We start from the raw sequence: 12836 nt of genomic DNA on the forward strand, positions 1-12836 counted from the left end.
GACTACGATCCATACACGCTGCACACGGTCCTCTGGCGGGCCAGGACTTCCTTTATAAGGAAGACATAGAGGAGACAACACACACACACCACAGCACAACACATGAGACAAAGCGTGATACCGTCTGTCAGCTCTGATAACCAGAACAGTCCCACAATCAAAACAGATTGTCTACCGCATTGACAAAAGAGCGGCATCAAACCACGGGATTAAACCCCATAAATGTGTTAGAAAAGGAACAAGACATCGCACCAACGATTCTCGATTTACTGTTAATATATTCAAACTTTCCCTGTAACTACATTCCCATACAGCCCTATAACGTGACTTGTCAAGCTTGCTATGTACTTACACAACAGGTGCGAAACAACCCACATCCCACTAGCGTAATACTACACCCCCGAGAACACACAAACAACAACCCACTTATGGCGTAATATTGAACCTAACAACCCCTTCGCGCATGCCGAAAAGTAACAAAGGAATCCTCCCAATGCATAAAAGCGTGAAAATTTAGACCTAATACCAAATCCTCACAATTGAATTTTAAATTGAGGATCGGAGAACACACATCCCAGCTAGCGTAATACTACACACAGGAGAACAACACTCCACACTGCATAGCGTAATGAACGACACAAGCAAACAATACACATCCCACGCGTAATGGACTACTCACAGAGACTAACACATCCCAGCTAGCAAATGACTAACACACAAGAACAAACATCCCAGCTAGCGTAATGACTACAGACAGAGAAACAACACATCCCCAGCTAGCGTAATGGACTACTCACCAGAGAACAAACACATCCCAGCTAGGCATAAATAGGACTTACAACCACCGAGAACAACAAAATCCCACTACGTAATTACTACACACAGGAGAAAGCAACTCACATCCCAGCTCAGGCTCAATAGAACCGTACACACAGAAGAAAACAACATCATCTCCAGTCTCGCGTAATACTACAACACAGAGAACAGAAAACCATCCCAGCTTAGCGTAATGAACACACCACAGAGAAGCGAAACACATCCCAGCTACAAGGACAGTGGAGAACTTACAGCACAGAGAACAACAGTAAAACAAAACAACGCGGAGGTCTATAGTGAATCCGCTGATTAGTACTATCACCCCAAATACGAATATTCTATCCTGAGAAACGAAATTGTGGCAATCAATTTTATGGCGCTTTGGCTTTATTGTTTCTGCTTGGGTAGGAGTCTGATCTTTCATCTGTTGTCTATATCTCATGCATGCTCTCATTGAATCTGCTCTACAAGCCACGCAACAGTTGAAGGGCACGCCGATGGTGACAAATACGACGCTCTGCTTTCTGTCCCATCTCTCTTTAACAAGATGTGCAGGGTTAATTCAAACTGGCTGCTCTCTCTGTCTCTCTGCAGCAACTATAAGCTGCACTGCATCTCTCGCTGCTGTCACTCCTCCTTTCCTGTTTGCCCTCCTCCTTTTGTTTGTTCATCTGTTCACGTTAATCCACTGTGTGTTTCCTTCCTTTAAGACGAATACCAGTTGCTCCAGCTCCCCGGCTCATTATGAATTGTGCAATTAAATTATGCAGGTGTAATCCTCCAGTGAATAAAAGGCGCCGCCAGAGTGGTGCACAAATAGTGAAAAGCCGCCCCTCCTGCAAACCATCCCATCCACCGTTTGCTGTCCGTCCTCCGCTCTCTCCACCCCGGCCTGTCCTAAATCTGCTTCCTGCTTATAATGTGGCGTCGAACAGGAGAATATAGTACAACTGGAGACCCGACAACGTGACACAGCGTTCTAAGATAGAATCTGTTGTCTTTATCCTTTGTATGAAGAACGTGGCTCCTGACGCTCCTCAGAGTTAACAAACAAATCAAAGAAGTCCCTTTACTAAGATATCGAGCGTGATTGAAAGCATAAATTAAAACACAGCGGCAATGATTACGAATTATGTATCCACTGGCAAAAGACAATTTGTTCTGTGTCGACATGTGGGTATCTTTTTTGTGTCGCGTAAAAAGAAACACTGACATATTATTCCGATCATATGGAAGTAAACCTGGAGTCACGGTGAAGATGTGAACAATGAGTGTGACCCTACACATCTTACTACAATAATCTTGCGACAGCATTGCGGTTTTATTAGGCTAACAGATTTAAAATCTATATAATATGAAAAACTTAATTTTACAAGTGATCTATGTAGAAAGTAAATGCTTTAATTGGAGTGCGTTGATAGGTATGCTTTCCAACTAAATAAAATGCGAGAGGGTCTTAATTCTTGTCCGAAAAATGGCGATGCTCATCGGACTCCATTTGACAGACATACAATTTACGATTGGCCTCTTATCCATAATCTCATAATATACTGTAGGTAGTCTACCCGCACTGTATCTGTGAGCTGTTGGCCTGAGAGCATCTGTCAAGACCAGAGGGGGCACATTTTCTTATATTAACTAAACCGTTTTTGTGACCCAAACCATCAGTGTGCCCCATTAAAAGTCTCTGTTGCAAAAATGTGATGGAAAACCTCTAAATTATGACTGAGTTTATTTTTTTTCATAATCGTTCTGGTCCATCTATTAGACAAATACCCTTTCAAACAATGTTTATTTGTATGTTGCACTACGTCATCAAATACATCATTGACAATCAGGCACAATCATTCTATAACAAGCAAAAGAAGTCAATGCTCTCAGGAGAAACACATTCTTGTGGGAAAGAGAATACGTTACAATAGTTGTACATATTGGACCTCCTAACATTTTTCAATAAGTTGCATTTAAACATACAAAAATCACCCGTTAAGCTCAATAATTGGGATGAAGTTATAACCTAGCATACTGATAATAAATTTTCAATTAAAAAATAAGGCAAATATATCCAATCCTTTTTTTGGGCTGAAACCATTTCTTAAGCGAAATTGGATTCTCCTGAAGAAGTGAAATCGTGGAGAGAGCGTGAACACCTTAGAGAAGAAAAATAAGCGAGAGTTTGCAAATGTGTCCGCAGCAGAGGATATGGAGACTGATCTTTGTTATTTTGTCTTTACCTGCCCTTAACCTTAATTACTGCATGTCAGGCGCAGGTACTACGAAACACCAGATCCACCTGTGGTAGCATTAGGCAAGCTCACGAACGAAATTCCGCATCTTCGCCCAAGGCCCATGCCTCATTCCCGAAGTCACCTCTAGATCCAACCTCTCTAAACCACTAGCATAGACCCGAAATCCCCTGTGTAGGTTATCCCCGCTATACCTATAAACAACTGAAAAAATTAAATACAAAATGATCAAAAGAAAGTAACACTGATTTTTCTTTAAAAAATGCTTCAACTATTAATATTGATTCATACTTTTCATGGCGAAATGCGTGAAATTAAGACAGAATCAATAAGTTTGCTACCAATAAACCTGTACAACTAGCCTTTCTATCAAACTGGTAATCCCAGAAGAATGCGGTTACCCCTTATTTTTCATAGTCCTATCATTGTCAAAAGTACATGTCCAAAAATGCCATATCAAAACTATCTTTATTTAACCCTCTCACATCTATCTTGAGCCTCGCTGAAAATGGCCCTCTAACAACAATAAATAAGAGATAACAAATACCACTAAAATAAAACTTGAAAATATTTAAACATTCGACTAGATTATACGGAGGTTGGTGGCACCCTTAATTAGGGAGGACACCTCTGGTAATGGCTGAGCCAGTACTCAATGGAATGATATAAATACCAATCCACACCTATGGTTTCTGGCTGATTATGATCATCCTGCTCAGGGAGTATGTTTTAGTATCACATCACAGCACATGTATGTTTAACTGAAATAATATATGAGTAGCATACTTTCTATCTTTGCTTGGCTGCTCAGCAATAACACGTTATCAACCGGCACTCCTCACCCACTCTGCTCCTCTATCATGCTACCTTTCGAGCCACTCTCCTCTCTTCCCCTCCTTTCTCTGTTCTCTCCTCCCTCTATCACCTCAACTCACTCCTCTACTCTGTCACCCTCCACCCCCCCCGTCATCCTCCTCCTCCTTCTCTTCACCTCTCTCCTCCCTCTTCCTTCTCATCTCGTTTCCCACTTCGTCTGTCCATTTTCGTCACTCTACCACCGCCCAGCTCTCTCCTGTCTCCTGTCTCTTCTTCGCTTCTCTACTCTCTCTCTCTCCCTTCTCTCTGTCTCATTTTCCACTCTTCTCTCTCTCTCTCTCTGCTCGTTTCTCTCTCAATGTCTTCCTATTTTCCACTCTCTCTCTCTCTCTCCTCCTTCTACTCTCTCTCTCTCTGTCACATTTTTCCACTCTCTCTCTCTCTCTCTTCCCTCTCTGTCTCTATATTTCCACTCTCTCTCTCTCTCTCTCTCTCTCTAAATCTCTCTACTCTCTCCTCTCTCTCCTGTCTCGTTCTCTGTGCTCTCTGCTCTCTTCCTCTTTCTGAATCCTCTCCCTGCTTCTCCTCTCACTCTGCACAACATCTCATGTACATCTCTAACTTTCTCTGTCGTCTTAGTTTTCCCACTCTGACCCAGCTTCCTCATCTCGCTCTCTCTCCTGTCTCTCTCTCTCTCTCTCATCTGCGTGCGTGCTCTCTCTCTCTCGTCTCTCGCTCCTTCTGCTCTCTGTCTCTATTTCCACTCTCTCTTCTTGCCCGTTCTCTCTACCTCTCTCTCTCTCGTCTCTCCTCTTTCTCTACATACGTCTCCTATTTTTTAAATCCACTCCTTCTCTCTCATTCTCTCTCTGTCTCTCTCTCTCTCTCTTCCTCTCTCGGTCTCTTCACCTGCTTCTCTGCCATTTTCACACGTCTCTCTCTCTCTCTCTCTCTTCTCTCCTCTTAACTCTCTCTCTCTCTCTCCTCTTCTCTCTTGCTGTCTCTCCTTCTCTCCTCTCTTCTGCTCTCTTCTCGTGCTGCTTCTCGTCTCTCTGTCGCCATTCCTTATGATTTTCCAAACTCTCTCTCCAGTCTCTCTCTGTCTCTCTCTCTCGCCATGCCTTACTCCACTGCAGTCTCAGAAATAGAACTACAAAGGTGTGGTTATCTTCTCCCTAGTAGCCCAACAGCTCTCCAGAGACAACTGCGTCTCCAAGCACACAGATGTTCCCCGTTCACAGCAGTTCTCCTACCCTACACACGGCACACACACACCACGCGCACAACACACACACACATCATACCATCATACACACACACAACACCACAAACACACACACACACACACACACACAACAACACACACACACACACACACAACACCACACACACAACACACACACACACACACACACACACAGCACACCACACACACACACACACACCCACACACACACCAAAGAAAAAGCAACGAACAAAATTTTCATGCGCACGCATAAATGCACACAAAATACTCACAAAGAATATGTTAGACCTGTCTCCCACATATCCGGCAGAACAAAACTAGTGGTGTAATATGCGTGTAATTTGTCTAATTGTCCGAGGGAGGAATATTTGAGATATCCTTTCCAACAGAAGTGTGCATCAAAATAAAACCCAACACTAGCACACACAAACAGCACACACAGACGCACAACAGAGACGGCACACAGCGAGGCCGACACACCCACAACACACACATCCCATCACAGAGACCGCACACTATCACAACACAGAGCACGAACACGACACACACCACACACACACACAGACGGCACCACACAGAGACCACACAGAGTTACTAACACACACACACACACACACACACAGACGCACACACAGAGGACACACAAACAGAAGCAGCACAGCACAGCAGCAGACCACATATTCACATTCTATCACTCTGTGTTGGCATGTAATTGTTGACATACGTTAGCTCATAAAGTATTAATGCCGGTGAGGTGTTTGTGGCCCCGTTCTCTCTCTGAGGGTGCCTGTGTTCGTCTCTGTGTCCGGCGGTCGTGTGGTGTGCAGTCTCGTGTGTGCGTCGTGTTGTGTGACTTGTGTGTGGTGTCTATATGGCCTACTAGTAGTCTGTTGTGTGCCTTGTGTACGTGTCATCCGAATTTTATGATGCCTTTTCAAATCGATACCAGAGCGATTGAAAACCTGCGCGAGCCGACGGGCCGAGGCAGTATAGTGTGTGCAAACCCCCTACACACAGGAGCTGTGTGTGTGGTGTTAACAATTACACTAGTGTTGTGGTGTGTAGTGTGAGTTCACTAGCCTGTAGAAAATCACAGTAGACAATCGAATGTGGTGTGTGGTGTCGTTCCAAGGCCCCGTCTTCCCTCCCGTGTGCGCCTTCTTCTAAGTGTTGCGTGCCATGGTGTGTCTTTGTGTTGTTGTGGAGATACGTCGTGTGTCGTGGTGTCTGTGTGTTTGTCAACATGTCTAATAAGAGGAATAACAAGTGTGTGTTGTGTTGTTGTCGTGAGAATTTGTGTGGAAAATTGTGTGGTGTGTGTAGTGTGTGTGTGTGTGTGTGTGTGTGTCACGCAGAGAGGGAAATGCCAGTGATGACGTTAAGGAAATCTCCTGCATGGAGGGACCTATTTCTCCCCAGGTACAGCCGGGTTAGTGCCCTGGGTGGGTGCGTACGCCCTTACAGAAAAACCACATGAATTTCACGTGATGACGTGCTCCACATGCGATCTGACGTGAAGTGAATGTGATAAAATGTGATAAAATGTGTTTGTGCGTGTGACTCACTGTCCAGTCGACGGACGAGCGCATCTCCTTGGATGGTCCGTTAGTGATGGGGGGCATGGGTTTGTGGACCGGGGCCAAATGCTGGAGACCCGACCGCGAGATGGCTTTCCTGAAAAACACCCACATCATTAGACCATCAAATCTCTTGACCTTTAATCAGTGAAATGAAGGGATTCATGGAAGAGTGCTATATTTCATCAGTGATATGAAAGGACTTTAGGTAATTGAGGGAAATATCGCCATGTTTCTTTTAGAGAGGATTACATCGTGCTCCTTTAGTACACTGACCCAGTAGCCCCAATACTCTTGAGAGATACGGAGGGAAAGAAAGGGAAGGGGACGGAGGGAGAGAGAAAACGTCTGTTCTCTCAGCCAGGGGTAGGATGAGTCAGCAGTGTTGAGAGGTGCTCCTGGCGCCCTCTCCTTCCATATAACCTCCCCACAACCTCCACACAACCTCCTTAAAGCCTCCCCTACAACCGACCCACAACCTCCTCAAAGCCTCCCCAAAACCTCCCCACAACCTCCCTATAACCAACCCCGGGAGTTAAATCTCGGCTATCTGTTCACAGCAACATTTGTATGCATAATGCATAACAGCACTATAATATTGAGTATGTTCAGTATGTAATACAATATATATAACATTCAGATCCATCCTACAGAGTAGCTGTCTAGATTCCAATCTCCAGCCAGCCCGCTGTAACTGTAACAATCTAGCTGGGTTAAATAACAGGAACTACCCTGCTCCACCTCACCTCTCTCTCATCTGTCCTATGCAGTANGCAGAGAGGGAAATGCCAGCAATGACGTTTAGGAAATCTCCTGCATGGAGGGACCTATTGCTCCCCAGGTATAGCCGGGTTGGATCCCTGGGTGTGCCCTTACAGAAATACAACGCCAATTTCACCTGATGAGATGTTCCCCATGTGATATTATGTGAGGTGAATGTGATAAAACGGGACAACATGTAAAAGCAACATGTGATAACAGGAAACTGCACATGTGACAAACATKGGGATGCCAAATAATTGTCAAGTGAAACTGCAATTGTGAGGTGAGAACGTGTTGTTCTATGTGAAAAGGTGGTGTTAGCATCTACATTTTACACATCTACGTGAACAACTGAACTCGCACGTGTCTCTTTTGTTTTCACACGTGATCATTTCAGCTCAACACGTGAAAACACGTGAAACTGCAAATGTCACATGCTTATTTGTAAGGGAAATGAATGAAATGGTATGGGGTTTTAAAGTAAGTGGTATGCCGTTCAGTTGAAATAATGTTAAAATCTTTAATCAATGACAACATTTGACATGACCACCTACTACTGAAATTTCAATATGATCCCACCTGGGATTTGAACTCACAACCTCTGGATTTGGGATACACTGAGAGTTCTGTAGCAGTCCAATACACAGTCATTACCTATAATACATCTCTGCACTTAGCAGAAGAGTGCCATCTGCACTGCTATGTTGGTTCTCATCTAAAGACATGCTCCGGAACTTTGGTGAATAGTAAGTGTTTTCTAAACCTCTCGCTGTGGGCTGGGTGTGTCAATGTGTAGTTCCTACATGCATAATCTATTAGCAGAATTAATATCTTACCTCAATTAGCCACGAAATCCCTCATTTGAAAGCAACAGTTTCGCCATTTTCCCTCTATTTTCCCCCATGTGGCCCAGAACCCGAGCAATTCGAGTTCAACCAATTGGCTCCAGCCTCTCGCCCCATGAGTGACAGCTAGCAAGAGGCACATCATGAACCCATAGCAGAGCGAGAGCGAGAGAGAGAGCGATGACGTGGTGCACATACTGTATGTGATGTAGTAGGCAATTTTCGGGGACCACTTTTGGCTCGTGAGTTCTACTTTCAGAACTACTGGCAAAAAAGGATACCATTTGAGGGTTTTCTGTATAGATATCTAATGTTGGTGTGGTATATTATTCTGCTTTAATGTTACTCCTGAATCACTATGGTAAATATAATCGTTTTTCTTGAGTGTATTTTTTAACAAAGCTGAGATTGAATATGAAGTTCAAAGTGTGAAATCAGTCGTTGACACAGACATGGTGGCGTAGCAAGTTGATCGTCGCGCTGCGAACCAAGAGGTCGTGAGTTCAAATCCCAGGGAGGACGTGTTGAATAAAAAGCCCTGTGTAAATAAACAATCTAATRAAGTGTGTCAAATATGTAAGTTGGAAATGCTGTGTGTGTTGTTTGTGTGTGTATCCTAAGAACTGATTTTCGTTTGCAGGGCACCACCTGTGAAATCTCAGGTGAAATACTCAACCCYTATTTGAAAGGTTATGTGATCACGTGAAACGCCGTGTGAACCGTCATCACACGTGAAGTGTTCCAGAAACACATTGATTCACATGTGAAATTCAACAGGTGAAATCATGTGGTTTTTCCGTAAGGGTGTGTGTGTACGCGCGTGTGTGTGTGTGTGACTCACTGTCCAGTCAACGGACGTGCGTATCTCCTTGGAAGGTCCGTTAGTGACGGYGGCCATGGGTTTGTGGACCGGGGCCAAGTGCTGGAGACCCGACCGCGAGATGGCTTTCCTGAAAAACATTGAATTCAAGTATTAGTGTGATCCATCATATCAAATCTCTTGACCTGTAATCAGTGAATGAAGGGATTCATTGACGAGTACCATCTTTAAATCGGTGACATGAAAGGACTCGGGTGATTGAGGAAAAGAGACCGTGTTTCTTTTAGAGAGGACTGCATGAAGCTACTTCAGTACACTGCCCAGTAGCCCCAATACTCTGGAGAGATGTGGAGAGAAAGAAAGAGAGGGGGACGGAGGGAGAGAGAGAAAAGGTCTGTTCTCTCAGTCAGGGGTAGATGAGTCAGCAGTGTTGAGAGCTGCTCCTGGCGCCCCTTTCCCTCATATAACTCCTACAACCTCCTCAAAGCCTCCCCCTACAACAACCCACAACCTCCTCAAACCTCCCCACAACCTCCGTATAACCAACTTTGAGAGTTTAACCTCTGCTATCTGCTCACAGCAACATTTGTATGCATATGCAATACAGCACTATAATATTGAGTATGTTCAGTATATGTTACAATATATATAACATTCAAGATCATCCTACAGAGTAGCTGTTCTAGATTCCAATCTCCAGCCAGCCCGCTGTAACTGTAACAATCTAGCTGGGTTAAATAACAGGAACTACCCTGCTCCACCTCACCTCTCTCTCATCTGTCCTATGCGTATGCAACACACAGGGCGTGAGTGAGCCCTGCTGCGTGCGTGCGTGTGTGGTTTTGCTTTTTGTGAGGACAAGGATAGTAAACAAGAATTATCCACCGTGACAAAAACAGTCTGCTTACAGGGCTGTGTACAACACGAGCCCTGCACACCACACACACACACACACACCACACACCCACACCACACACACACACACACACACACACACACACCACACCACACACACACACCACCACACACACACCACACACCACACACACACACACACACACACACACACACCACACACACACACAACACACACACATAAAAAGAATAGATGTACGTGGTGACAACACGCGACTGAATGCATGCACTGAGGCAGCACACAACACACACACACACACACAACACACCACACACACACCAGCACACACCAAACACACCACATTGACCAGACCACTCAGAAGAGACATAATGCACCTAAAAATTCTACCACATTAGCGGATACCAGTGATAACATAACACACACACACACACGCACACCTACTGTCCAAAACACACTTAACCCCTTTCTTATCGGATACCAGCGATAGAGAACACACACACAACTGCCCACACCGCTCAACAGTGTGTTTAGTGACTAGATTAAACTAACCTGATTATAGCCGGGACCTTGATCTGACAGGATAGACAGTCTGAGTAGACTGACAGAGTAGAGATACGATGTGTGTGTGAGGGAGTGGGATAAAGAGAGCGAGTGTGTATGACGCGAGAGTGATAGACGGGGAGAGTAGGCCTGTTTTCATTCACTACTCATCAACACCTGATGCCCAGCAATCAGAGAGTAGCTCTGTACTGTAGTGTGTTGAACCACACACACACACACGCACACACACACACACAACACCACACCACACACATCACACACACACACCACCACACACCACACAACACAACACACAACCACACCACACCACACACACACACACACACAGAGACACACAGACAGAGACAGACAGACCACCATTGCATTTCAACTGCATGCTTAGTAATCTACTAAGTACATAGCAGGATCAAGGTATTACAGCTTGATTTGATGACTTTGGTGTTAGACTGGATGGATATACAGTAATGGGGTCTCTACAGAGGAATGAGTCGGCTCAGGCACCTAACAGTCGACAGGGTAACAGATTAGAATATTCACTCCATGGTTGGGGTTCATTCAGTTCACTTTTCGGTTCAGTAAATCCAGGAAGTGAATTGAAATGAAACTAATCCCTTAAAAAAAATCCCCATTGAAAACACTGGGCAAAATTGAATTGAAAAGTGAATTGATCCCAACTGGTGATTGACACTCCCCTGATCCCAACTGGTGATTGACACTCCCCTGATATAGAAGTTAGTGGTCGCTGGTGTATCACATAAACCAAAGAAAGTTCGGGAGAAATCTGATACTCACACAACTGACTGATTAACTGAGCAACTACTGAAAAAAGCAGACTGTGCCTCTGCCTCCTTCCTATGCCTCCCACTCTCCATCTCTATCCCTCCGCTTTCCCTCTTCCCTCTCTCTCTCTCTCTCCTCGTCTATTATTTATTCTTCCCTCCCATGCCTCCAACGCTCTCTCTCTCTCTCTCTCTCTCTCCATCCACCTCCTCTTCTTATCTCCTCATTCTCTCCTTTGTCCTCCGTGCCTACTCCTCTTCTTTCTCCTCCTCCTCCTCCTCTTCTTCCTCCTCTTCCTTCTATAAGTCGTGGCAGCAGTGCAAGGCTGACATGGTTGCTATAGTAACCACCCAGTATGCACCAGTTGTCTCTGTGTAAAGATGTAATTATAGAGTAGAGACTTAGTGTCAGCATCATGGTCTGCACACACAGACACACACATACACACACACACACACACACACACGCGCGCAAACACACACATACACAGACACATGCACACACACCTGTATCCTCTGACTGTCAGGCTGCTACACAGGCGGGACCAACCCCCGACTACACACCATTACAGTAAAGATGAGGTCACCCTACTGTACCCACTCAATGCCTCTACCAAGAGAGCATCTCATATAAAAGCAACTCCAATTCAGTGCCTATTGTAACTGTTTAACAACATTATATACAGTTGAAGTCGGAAGTTTACATACACTTAGGTTGGAGTCATTKAATCTAGTTTTTCAACCACTCCACAAATTTCTTGTTAACAACATGTAGTTTTAGCAAGTCGMTTAGGAGATCTACTTTGTGCATGACACAAGTCATTTTTCCAGCAATTGTTTACAGACAGATTATTTCACTTATAATTCACTGTATCACAATTCCAGTGGGTCAGAAGTTTACATAAACTAAATTGAATGTGCRTTTAAATAGCTTGGAAAATTKCAGAKAATGATGTCATGGCTTTAGAAGCTTCTGATAGGCTAATTGACATCATTGGAGTCAATTGGAGGTGTACCTGTGGATGTATTTCAAGGCCTACCTTCAAACAAAGAGAGAGAGAGAGAGAGAGAGAGAGAGAGAGAGAGAAGAGAGAGAGAGAGAGAGAGAGAAGAGAGAGAGAGGAAGGGAAAAGAGAAGGAATCAGTGGGTGGTTTGGCTCTGCACCCCAACCTCCAACAGAATCCCAGCGCTCGGGCTCAAGCTTCTCTCTTCTCCATCCTTCTGTCCGTTCAGCCTCTTTCACGCTAGGAAGAAAAGAAGCAGCACATTCTCCAAAAATCCTACTCTGCAACCCCCTCTCCTCTCAAAGAGGCGGCAGGTCCAAAGACAGCTTTAATGACATATCTCTCCTTGTCTCTCTCTCTCTGTCATGTGTGTGTGTGTGTCTGCACGGGCATCATTCCAGAATTGTGGGCGGATGTGCCCACTCGCGGCAGAGGATCCTCCCTCCCTCTATTTCTCTCTCTTCTCTCTCCTCGTTTCTTCTCTCA

At 44.7% G+C, this 12836-nt stretch overlaps 1 pseudogene; it reads right to left on the reverse strand.

Annotated features, from left to right (window-relative positions):
• Positions 1–12836, reverse strand: part of LOC111951332 (diacylglycerol kinase iota-like) — an 82170-nt pseudogene that overhangs the window by 44771 nt on the left and 24563 nt on the right.

The sequence above is a fragment of the Salvelinus sp. IW2-2015 genome, linkage group LG24, assembly GCF_002910315.2.
Source record: "Salvelinus sp. IW2-2015 linkage group LG24, ASM291031v2, whole genome shotgun sequence".
Taxonomy (NCBI): Eukaryota; Metazoa; Chordata; class Actinopteri; order Salmoniformes; family Salmonidae; genus Salvelinus; species Salvelinus sp. IW2-2015.